Source organism: Alligator sinensis, unplaced genomic scaffold (assembly GCF_000455745.1).
Source record: "Alligator sinensis unplaced genomic scaffold, ASM45574v1 scaffold720_1, whole genome shotgun sequence".
Taxonomy (NCBI): Eukaryota; Metazoa; Chordata; order Crocodylia; family Alligatoridae; genus Alligator; species Alligator sinensis.
Window position 1 is genome coordinate 2,184,061 of NW_005842026.1, and position 12,444 is coordinate 2,196,504.

The following is a 12,444-nucleotide window of genomic DNA, read 5'->3' on the forward strand; positions in this document are numbered from 1 at the left end:
ACTGCTCCACGGGCTCTGCTGGCTCCGGGGAAGTGGTCCAGTCCCTGGCCCTGATGCCAAGGTGAAGCAGGGGAGTGGAGCAGTTCCCTGGAGCTGGCGGAGCCCGTGCCAGGCTCCTGCCTCCACCTCGCCTTGGGGAGGAGCTTACCTTCTGTAAGTGTCCCACACCACAGCCCAGCTCGTATCCCAGTGGGTGCGTGGCCTAAAAAAGTTTGTGCACAGCCAGACTTTCACTTGTGCACAGCCATGCACACACGTACCTTAGAGGGAACCTTGCTCACAAGGTGCCCAGAGATAAAAGGGGCTGGTATTCTAAGCGGGGGAAGAGTTGTCCCTCTTAAAAGGGGCAGAGTGCTGCCTTTATTATTAATGTTATGTAGTAGCCCAGGGGCGTAGGTTTGCGTTATTGTCTGCACTGGTGGACCGGGAAGAGGCTAATAGAGGAGGAGGAAGCCTCACTGGGGGCACACGATTGTGTAGAGCCCTAGCACCAGAGGGGTGTAGTCTCAGGGACTGCAGAGAGCCCAGTGCCAGAGAGACATGAGCTGCAAGGGGCCAAGAGCCCAGTGCCACAGGGGCACAAGCTGCAAGGACCAGAGGCCCAGTAATAAAAGAAGTTTGTGGGCTAGTGCCTCAAAGCTGGGCCCAACACAGTGGGTCTAGGCTAGAAGGCCTAGCTATATCAAAGGGCAGAGTCCAAGTAGGCCAAGGCCCCAGCAGAGCATGACAGCAATGTAACACCTGCGAGGCATGGGGCATGGTAAAGGGTTGGTTGGAACCATGCAATTGGCCCACAAGGCCTGAGGTGTCTTGTGCAGCACTGTACTGAAGAGAGGCCTGGCAAAGGGCCTACAGATCAGAAAGCCTGAGTATGGTTCAGTGAACCAGGACTAAGCAAAGGCTCGTGGGCAGCCTCCTGAGTTATTTTTCCATCAAAGACGTGGCAGGAGAGATAAGAGGGTGCCCTTAGGGCAAAGTGTGCATAGTCACAGAGCTGCCAGGAGCATCATGGCCACCCCTGCGGATCTTGCTTTGTGATAATGACCACCAACAAGCTTCCAGTTGGAATGGAGCTAAACTACTGAATGGATGGTAAACTGTTTAATCTCAGCCCACTCTGAGACCAAGACTACCCCAACCTCAATCATCGAGTTCCAGTATGCTGATGATGCATGTGCTCCCTCAGAAGCAGATATTCAGGCAATCATTGGCATACAAGAAAATGGGACTGATACTTACTTAACACTCAGAAAACTAAGGTCCTCCATCAACAAACTCTTAATGAGAAGTCCCCAGCTCTGGTAATTCAGATCTGCAGTATTTTTCCTGACATTTTTTCTGTAGCTGGTGAGCAGTGAAGATCATGTCAATTGTGCCTCTTGATGCCCTAAACCCACACTGAGATACCAGGAGGAGCTCTTCAGCAAGTGAAAGGATATGGTTCAGGAGGGTTCTCACAATGATCTTTCCTGTGATGGACAGCAAAGCAATCGCTCTGTAATTTCCACAGTCGGACCTGTCTCTGGAGAACATTTAGTATTTCTGAAGTCTGACATAGATGAAGAAATCCAACATTGCCTCAGATGTGCAACTGCAGCCTTCAGACGCCTGAGGAAACAGGTGTTCCAAGACTGTGACATCAGATTTGAAACCAAGTTCATGGTTTATCAAGCAGTCGTGATCCCCACTTTAATGTATGGAGCTGAGATGTGGGCAAAGTACAGGAGACACCTCAAGTCACTGGAGAAATACTATCAATGCTGCCTGCAGAAGATACTTCAAATCCAGTGGGAAAACAGACACACCAACATTAGCATTCTTTCACAAGCAAACACCATGAGCACTGAGGTGACGATCATCTGACATCAATTTCACTTGGCTGGCCACATCATCTGGATGTCTGACTCCTGACTCCCAAAGCAAGTTTTATTCTCCCAGCTTAGTGAAGGCATATGCTGAAGAGGAGAGCAGAGGAAGTGCTTCAAGTATGTCCTCAAGGTCAACTTGAAAAAATGCAACATCAATGCCTGGGAGACTATTGCTCAGGATAGCCCCAAACTGAGGAAGAGTCTGCTGCAAGGATATCAGTACTTTTAAACCTTGCAATGACAACAGGAGACAAAAAAGCAGGAGCAGCAAGAAGAGCATGTCACAAACTGAACCAAGTATCCAGAGCCACCCACCCCACATGGAAACATGTGCCTGAGTTGCAACAGAACCTGTTGATCTTGGATTGGCCTTTTCAGCCGTCTTTGGACCTACAGATAAGGCAACCATGGAACATAGTCATCTTTGACTATGAGGGATTGTTGCTGCTGCTGAATTATCTAAGTCCCTAGTTTATATTCACAAATATAAGGTTTCAATAATGAAAACATACAAGCATATTTTCAGAATTTGGTTTTGAAAATTGTGCCAAAGATATAAAAATGAATCCAAAGCAACTTAATTTAAAGCTTTAAAGCTTCTTTAAAAATAATAATGAAAAGTTCTCTTGTAAAAAAACAGACAAACAAAAAAGAAACAAAAACCACATGCCTGGACAGTTTATGAAAAAAATTAGATTGAATTGCCTATAGTTTGCTCTTATAAAGCAGTTATAATTTTCCAGCATTTTAGCTTTAGAAACTTTCAGTTATGCAGCTCTGGTAAAGTAAATTTTGCATATAGCTGTATAACATGTTACAATAAACTGGAAAAAAGAGTATATAAAAATACATAAAGAATAACATATTTGTGATTGGCACTGTTGGGGAAACACCCATCAAATTACAGATATGTTTGCACACGGGAAGCCATTCATGATTAACAATTCAGTGTTTCTGGTAGGTGATTGGATTTCTTATTCACTTATTACATGTATATTCTTTTCATTCATTCATATGCACACGCATCTCTGTGAATGACTAATGCTGGTGTTGCAACTTAGCTCAAGCTACTAGTATGACTCAGAAATATGACAATCCTATATATGGGGAATTAAGTAGCTTGGGGGATGAGTACTGAAATGCAGAAGCTTCCACTTCTACATCACTGGTTGAAATCTATCTTACTTTATTAATGAATGAAAGACATTATCATTTATAGACTGTTGAGTGGCCTATAAGAAATGAATTGGCGGTGTTGTTTATTTCACTGGACAACTGTTTACATTACAACAAGCAACTGATATACTATTTCATAAAAATGCCTCTATCTTGTATAATACAATTAGACTTCGAAAAAATGGGGTTCCATTGTATTGAACCCTTCTCCCTCTCTATAATTCAGAATGAATCACATTGTAAGAAGCACAGTTACCTACATAAAAAGGGAATTTTTAGTCAGCTCTGACTGTTGGAAGTATAACTTGATGACCCTACAGTGTCCAAGCCAACTTATAGGAGAAAGAACAAGGAACTTAAAAAAGTATCACACAGGGAATAGGAAAGTATATCTGTAATCTTTGCCTTAAAGCAATTTATGTCACTTGTAGGATTTAATACTGAAAACATCCTAATTCCCTTCCATTTTTCCTCTGAAATATGCCTTTTGCCATGACACATTTGAAATATATTTGAAATACATTTTGTTACGTTATCTATAATAGCAGATTCTCCAAGAACAGGGCTGTTCAACTGGGGTTAGCCTGTGACCCCCAGGCTCTCTCTGGCCACCAGTCCTTTCATTGTTCTGGTAGCTGCTGCAGCTGGAGTCCCTAGCTTATCTCTCTTTCTCTGGCTTTCACTTCCTGCCCCTGGTCCAGAGCGTGGGGCAGGGTAGTGCCGGGCAGTGCAGCCTGCAATGCCAAGGGAGACCACAATCAAAGAGGTGAGCGGGGGGAGCCACCTGGAGAAATGCAAGGTGCTCCACCTCAGTGTGGGGAGGGACCCACATCACACTTATAGGCTCAGCAATGCTACATTTGCTAGCACCATACCCGAAAGAGACTTGGGGGTCATGATTGACCACAAGATGAATATGAGGCATGAATGCGATGCCGCAGGTGGTAAAGCAAACAAAACTCTGGTTTGCATCTATTGATGCATCTCAAGCAAGACCCAGGATGTCATCCTCCTGCTGTACTCGGCTTTGGTGAGGCCGCAGCCGGAGTACTGCATCCAATTCTGGGTTCCACAATTCAGGAAGGACGTGGAGAAGCTTGAAAGAGTCCAGAGGAGAGCCACGCACATGATCAAAGGGCAAGAGAACAGGCCTTACGAAGAGAGACTGCGAGCTATGGGACTAGTCAGCCTGGAGAAGTGCAGGTTCAGGGGTGACTTGGTAGCTGCCTATAAGTACATAAGGGGTGTGCATCAGGATCTGGGGGAACACCTGTTCACCAGAGCATCCCAAGGGACGACAAGGTCCAACGGTCACAAACTCCTGCAAGACTCCTGTTTTTGCCTGGACATAAGGAAAAACTTCTTTACTGTCTGAAACCCCAAGGCCTGGAACAGACTCCCCCCAGAGGTGGTGCAAGCACCTACTCTGGATACTTTTAAGAAACATTTGGATGCTTATCTTGCTAGGATCCTTTGATCCTAGTTGACTTCCTGCCCTTTGGACAGGGGACTGGACCTGATGATCTTATGAGGTCCCTTCCATCCCCAATGTCTATGAAATCTATGAAGCCTGGAACAGCAATAGGCCACCTGACTGCCTGCATGCTGCAGTGGTGGGGACAAAGGGGTGCCTGCACCACATGCATGGTAGGTATGAGCTGCCCCCCCATGTGATGCTGGGGGAACTTGTAGCTGGGGAGGTACAGAGGGGCTGTGGCCCCCGCAGCATACTGCCCCCGCTCATGCAGCTTTTGGCTACTAAGAAGTTGAACAGCCCTATTCTTGAAAGTCTCTTAGAGACACATAACCTTTAAGAAGTAATATGGAGAGTCTGAGTAGTCTGGATAACTTTAATTAAGAAACTGATAGGGTATCAGCCTCTAGCACATAGCAAAGTTCTGGCCTAAACTCATTCCAATTAAGTGAGTGTACAGAAGACTAAAGATTGTATTTTCAGATGATGAGGCATTTTGAAAGGACACTGCTGTTACCAGTACTGCACCTGTAGTCTGAATCTCCAAGACTACCAACCCAACAGCTTTCACAGGCATTAAATTTGCTAATGTATTTTAGTTCATGTGCATAATTTTCAAGCATGAATCAGTCTTCATTCAATAGATGTAAACACTTGTCTGCAACTTATTTTGCCAGATATTTCACCAGTATCCAAGGGCACTACTAGTAAATAAAATACAAAAACTGAACATAGCCTGAGGCTGCCTCAGGGAAGTATATAGATTTTAATGTGCTCATGCAATTTTAATTCAAATTTAGTATCTGTCTGTGAGTTACAGCCACTTCGGTAGTCTGGTTGGCTGCCCATATGCCTAGGAGCATTTTCAATTATTTCATGTTCTACAACAAAAGTTTGTAACACTTAAGGGCTCACACTTATACTGTGAATAAGAGATTAAGTCTGTCAAACAAAAGACTGACTGCTTTACCAATGTTTAAAAATAAACATTAGCCAAAACTTCCATTATTACACTGTTCAACTAAACTTGTTTTAGCTTTAAAAAATGAAGATGTTCAAAGATATGCAAAGATATATTTGATACTGAAAACTATTATTTGAAACTGTAGAGTATAAACAGACATGCATCTTAAAACAAACACAGCAAACACTTCGAATAATTTTAGAGTGCAGATTTGCATGTATAATATATACAAAATTTCCTCTCTCTTCTCCAAAATAGCATTACCATTTGGAGACAGAGGTAGTTAGCCATTAGTCTGAAGTGAGGCAGAAGGCAGGGATGAGGTGCACCTTATGTTTGAAGTTAGAATTGCTACATCATTGTAGGTATCTATGGATTCTGCCTGGCTGACTACTTGCTTCACAACTTCTCAGTGACAACTATAAAAAAACTGACATTTGTTAAGACTGATGGTGTAGTGACCCCATTGCCTATCATTCTGACCAATATTGTCTTATATGCTACTGCCCCTCTCTCTCTGTTGTCTTACTCTTAGTCTGTAATCTTACTGGGGTAGGAACTGCCTGGACAGAGTACTATCACAGTGGAGTCATGATCAATGACTAGAGCTTCTCAGCACTATGGCAACACAAATAACACATAATAAATTAAATATATTTTTTCCTGTTGCTTCTCTCATGGAAAAATTAACCACATACCTTCAACTTGAATCTGAACACTTAATTATTAAGTTTCAAAAGAATTTTTTTCTAGCTAAGTTTTCCAATGATTGTGTTGTGGTCTATATAGCTTATTCTTTAATTTACTGGTCCATCTTTTGTCTATTTGGGATTCTAACATGGTAAGTGCAATGGATGCATTTCAATTTGGTTGGTCTCCCTTGGCTATTGCATACCTTGTTCTAGTGACAATTTCCAGTCAACTGTTCTGACGTGCAAAAAAAAAAATCCTAGAAAAAAATTGAATTCTGTGTCTTTTAGATAATTTTCATTGTGCTGGGGTTTTTAATTCATCATCTGATATTTGAGTGAGTTTTCAAGCTTACACTAAATTTTACTCAAATTACACGGGATACTCCTTTATCTAAATAGTTTGTTCCTTTCTTCTTTGCCATAATAAGAAGTGGAGAACAGAACCTTCAAAATCCCTCCCCTCTTTGTTGCACTTACATTCATTCCATGGTCCTTAAATTCACATGTTGAATTTTTGCCACCTTTTTTTTTTTTAATCTGTATTGTACTTCATAATATACCTACTGATTGATTGCATTTACTAAGTGGACAATTGATTTCTTCATATGAGTTAATTTCTGTGGTCATGAAGTATAAGGCAAAATATCAGTGCCATAATTTATTTAAGGCCATTAAAAACAAAGGAAACAAAAACAAAAAACAAAACCAAAAATAAATAACGGTCTAAAATTTTGCTTCTGTACAATCAGTGGAGACTCTTAGCTGCCTCCAAAGGGCAATCACATCACCTGAGGCCTGAAATGGAAGATATGTACAACAAGACAATGAGAAACATTAGGCACAAAGGTGTATCTCAATTTCCACTCGTCCTTGGACCTTAACATCTGACTCAGGATTGCTAGGGTGGCACTTCTGTCATCTCTGCCCCCAAAGATAGGGTACAAAATGGGCAGGTCAGGAATGACTGCCTTCCTACTATTGCCATAGAACTGGTGTGTAATCAATTAAAGAAATACATAAATCAGACATATATAAATCAGCAGGACTGGATGAACTCCATCAGGTCTTGTCTTACCAACCTCATCTTCTTTTACGATCAGGTGACTCATCACCTGGATAAGAGTGAAGAGGTTGACATTGTATACCCTGATTTTCAAAAAGTCTTTGATCTGGTATCCCATGATGTTCTTGCAAGGAAATTGGAGGATTGTGGGCTTAACTGCAAGACATTTAGGTGGGTACGTAGCTGGCTGCAGGGTAGGACCCAGAAAGTCCTAACGAATGAATCTGTGTCATCCTAGTGAGAAGTGGCCAGCGGTGTCCCACAGGGGTCATGCTTGGTCCAGTACTTTTCAACATCTTTATCAGTGATTTGGATGTGGGGGTAAAGAGCTCACTGGCCAAGTTCGTGGATGACACCAAGTTATGGGGAAGCATGGTCACACTATAGATACAGGCAGAGCTAGACAGGCTAGCAAGTTGGGCAAGTCAGAACCAGATGAAGTTCAACATTGAGAAATGTAAAGTGGTCATCTGGGGGATGAACAACCCCTTACAGACCTACAGGCTTGGCAGCGCCCAACTGACAAGCGCTATGAACGAAAGGGACCTGGGGGTAATAACAGATCACAGTAAGAATGAGCCGGCAGTGTGATGCTATAGCCAGCATGGCAAATAATACTCTGGAATGCATCAATCGAACCGAGTAGAGTGGGGAAGTGATTCTCCTGCTCTACTCAGCATTGGTGAGACTGCAGCTGGAGTACTGTGTCCAGTTCTGGGTGACACACATCAACAAGGATGTGGGAAAGCTTGAAAGAGTCCAAAGAGCCACTTATATGATCAGAGACTTGCACAGCAAGCCATACGAGGAAAGGCTGAGGGACCTGCGACTCTTTAGCCTGAAAAAGAGAAGGCTGAGAGGGGCTTGGTAGCAGCTTACTACTATATCAGGGGAATACATCAAGGGCTCGGTGAACAACTGTTCACCAGGGCACCCTTGGGGAAAACCAGGAGTAATGGCCACAAACTCCTGGAAGATCCATTTCAGGCTCAACATTAGGAAAACTGTGGAATAAGCTCCCTCCAGAGGTGGTGCAATCAACTACACTGGAAATCTTCAAGAGGAGACTGGACAGTCACCTTGCTGGGGTCACCTGACCCCAACTGTCTTTCCTGCCTGGTGCAGGGGGCTGGACCCAATGATCTTCTAAGGTCCCTTTCAGCCTTACAATCTATGAGCCAGAATCAGAGCTAGGAGCCAGAACATAGGTGCCTCCCTGAACCAGGAAGCGCCTCTCCATGCTAACATCAAAACCAAGTTCAATGTAAGACAGCACATATTTGGTGGCAGCATTTGTGATGTCCCACCTTTTACATAATACTATAGACAGGTTAGTACACTTGCTCAGGAAGGAGATCTGAGTTTTAGGCATTTTCAGCCCAAGGTTACTCTGGGCAAAGCGGGCCTTCTATGGGAAGCTGGACTACTGGATAGCCCAGAACACAAAATTCAAGGAGCCAGAAAGAGCAAGTAGATAAATGCCTCAGCAGCCCAGTGTGGTGGAGACTCCTCTGGGTGTGGGGAACATGTGGTCCCAGGATCAGTCATGCCTCTTATATCAGACATTTATTAGTTTAAAAATAGTAATAATCCTGGAAGTGTGTTTAGCAAGCTCCACAAACACTTAACACATCAGAATATTAGGCAGACCATCAGCGTTGCCCAGCACCACTGAGACTGCAATGGAGCACAGGTGAAACTTCAGTGTGATCTAGATGGTTTCTGAGACTGTCACAAGCTTAAACCAGACACCTAAGGATTCTCCTTGAGCAAAATGGAAGGACCTAATTTTTTGTGTGCCTTAAGTCAGTGCTTGTCAAAGTGGTGGTCTGCGGACCAGTGCTGGTTCGCGAGCCACCGGTCGGCTGGTCCGCAGCGAGTTGCCAGGAAAGAAAGAAGTATATTTTCAGAAGCATAATATTGATATGTCATAGCGCCACAGTTCGTACGTTCCAACACTGCAGGTGACATCACGTTGTGCGAGGTGAGGAAAGAGAAAGAAACAGCCGGTCACACATTTGTGTAGTGCTGTTACATGCAGTTGCTGCCACCGGCTGAACCAGGCACCAGTCCCTGGCCCACTGGAAAAAAAATTGCCAGTCCGCCACATCAGATAGTTTGAGAAGCACTGTCTTAAGTTATTTTGTGCTGCCAGAGCAAGGTCACTGTTTGTGAGTTAGAAGCCTAAGTTTTCCCTAAATCCCCTGTAGTTATCTAAAAAAAAAAAATTTGCATCTCACTTCAACTGATTTGTGATTCCCAAGTCCCTAAATTTTGTTGGCTTTCCATATTTCACTTAGACATATACGGTTTTGGAGCGAGGGCTGTGTTTTTATTATCTACTGGGTGCATCTACACGCGCACTTTACTGCGGAGTTCACTAATTAGCTGCAAGTAAAGTGTCACCGTCTATATGTGTCCTGGTATTAGGGCACAGAAAATTAACTCTGCTGTAAGAGAACTGTCAGGGATAGAACTTTCTTACAGCAGAGTATTTAACTGCGATCAAATGCTCATGTGGATGGTTACAACTGGGCGCAAATTGCGCCTGGTCAGCCCAGCCAGCCAGGGGCCAGACCCCTGTGCTGCCCGCCACTGCCAGCCGGATCCCTGGGCTGCTCCACCCTAGCTTTAATTGCTGGAGAGATATGTGTAAATGCCATGCCCTGGAGCAGTTAACTCCAGTACAAACTGCTCTGGAGTTTATTGTGTCACTGTAATAGCGTGTCCACATACACCCACTTTATATATAGGTTGACATGTGATGCACATGAGAGTAGCAAGAAATGGAGCAAACGTGAAGTGAAAAAAAACACTAAGTAGCTGAAAGGTAAGGAAGAGTGGCTGGGCAGGAATAGGTGAAGGGCACAAAAAGGTGAATCTATTATAAAGCCAAAAGCTAGTGGGTGATAAGGTAAGAGCAAGTGTTTTAGGTACAAATGATTCATCATTAGGTTCAAATGATTATGAATTCCTTGTACACCAGACATGTGGCTATGATCCTATTGCCAAATCAAAGGAAGGTGTGCAGCAAAGGAAGAGATTCTATATGTCAAGAACCTCCTTTATTTCTGCTAGTCTTGATTCTGAGCAGGGACAAGGCCTGTTGGTTTTTAGAGATCTTTAAGCCATTCATCTAGAACTATTAAAGTTGATTAGTACTCCTAATCATTTGTAGTAAAAACAATGCCCTGACCTCCTGTTATGTGAACTGCATTAGTTCTGATGGTGAAGTAACTTCTTTCATGGGACCTGAGGTAGAAAAAACAGCTTCAACTCAAGGGCTAGGAATTTGACCAAAAAATAAAGAAAGAAAAAAAAATCAAAGCCTTCACTAATCTAAGGAAGTTAGGGAGGAAGGAAAGAGCAAAACATCTCTCCCAATTCCTTTTAATTGTCAAGGAATACTATATGCTTATAGACTGAAAAAAGCATGGAAATTCCATGGGGAATTATAATTTTACCAGATATAATCTTTCCTGTTTTTCACTGGATACTAATATAAGCAGTGAAAATTGTTAGGAATTTTACTGCCCTCAATGTGATTCAGCTGTTAACCATAATTCTTTAAAATGCCTGTGTTAATACATTTTTTATGAGGACTTGCACGTAAGTACTACAGAATGGTTTATGATGAGTTGTAGAAAGAGAGCATATGCATACCAGAGCTCAATACAGTAACTTTCAAACAGAAAGAAAAGGGAAAATTGAGTAAAAGGAAGTTGACTGAATTAGCTGAATGTCTGATGAGGAACAGGTAGTCAGCAGAGAATGGAGGGTCAGGTTTGTCATGGACTAATGCAATGAGGAAGGTTTTAAGGAAAATCTTTAAAAAGTAACTCGGTAGCTGAGAAGGAGGAAGTTACAAGCGAGAACATGTAAAACAAGTCAAAGATCAACATCCAGCTGGGAAGAGTCATGAATGAGAGATGCCTATCCTGAAGGCAGAGGAGGTAGTCATTGGAGCGGATCCGTAGGATTAAAAACCATGTACGGTACATGAATTTGTCCATGCTTGAGCAACTGATACAATTTCTGATTCACCTAGTAAAAGAACCTGTTTAAGAAACTGTTATTAAAAATATGTTTGTGGGAAAGATGAAACCACACCCTCTTTCATTTAATTATGGGTGACACAATTTTTTCAAGCAGGAGGTGATAGCTGAAATTCATTTGTCTTTATATGCCTGTCATTACTGCTGAAATTGAGGGTAATGAATCTGTGACAGTCTGACCTGATTTAGACTGAAGATAGCATACACCTCATATGTAATAAGGAAGAAAACTGGAATTTGCTACCAGTTTTGCAGAGAAACCAATCAAAGCATGGTGATAAATATTTGCAAGACTTTCTCTGTGGAAAGGACCCCGGATTAAGGAAAGATTACAAAATAATGAAGGAGAGGTTTTTAAATTACTTCTTGGGGGAAAAAAAGAATAGTCCTTTGTTAATAAGGGCAATACTTTAAAAAAAAAAAAGGTTTTTCCATGTCCTTTTTTTGTCCTGGCAGATCTACAACCGGCATTGGAGTTGCATGGTGCTTTGATTTCTCTGGCAAGTCAGTCATTTGCTTGAAAAACTGCCCACATTTTTCAAAATGAAATACAAATAAAAAATATGCCCTGCCACGATCACACACGAAAAATTTGTAATCGAGCTAATCTTTATAACTAATAAAGAGATCTTCCATCTTTATTTTATAGAAAGATATATGAATTTATCTATAGATCTTGATAACAGATAACACAATCTCTTTATAGAAAACTTGACTCGTGGACAGAGGTATATTAGACCAACAAGATTTTTGCCAGAAAAAATTCTTTAGATAACTTGATGTCTTTTATCTATGTACCTGTACAGGGACAGACGTATACCCCCCCCCTCAAATCGCGGCGCAGGTGGGTACACGAGGCAGGTTCAGACGCGCACACTCGGGGCTCCTCTGGTTCAGAAAGAAACGACCCGGGACTGGCCGTTAGGCGCCGCTCACATGTGGGGCCTTTCCCGGCCCCCGCGCGCAGCCGGAGGAGCGCGGCGCTGGGGCGGCCCCAGCAGAAGCATCCGAGGAATGCGGCTGCCAGGGGGGGAGGGACGGCCGCTCCACCCCCGCGCGCTAGGCCCCTGCCCTAGTGACCACGGCCCGCGCACCCACCGGCCCACTCAGCTGCGCATGCGCAGTCCGGCGCGCGCGGAGGGGGTGGTTTCC

At 43.2% G+C, this 12,444-nt stretch overlaps 1 protein-coding gene across 2 annotated transcripts in view; it reads right to left on the bottom strand.

Annotated features, from left to right (window-relative positions):
• Positions 1 to 12,444, bottom strand: part of AP4S1 (adaptor related protein complex 4 subunit sigma 1) — a 45,482-nt gene that overhangs the window by 32,061 nt on the left and 977 nt on the right. The window contains exon 1 of one of the 2 annotated variants that reach the window (XM_006022259.3): positions 12,091 to 12,408. The exons of the other annotated variant lie outside the window; for it this stretch is intronic. The gene's annotated coding sequence lies outside the window, so the exon portion shown is untranslated. Of the gene's footprint in view, positions 1 to 12,090; positions 12,409 to 12,444 lie in introns of those variants that run through there. 2 annotated transcript variants of the gene reach the window in all.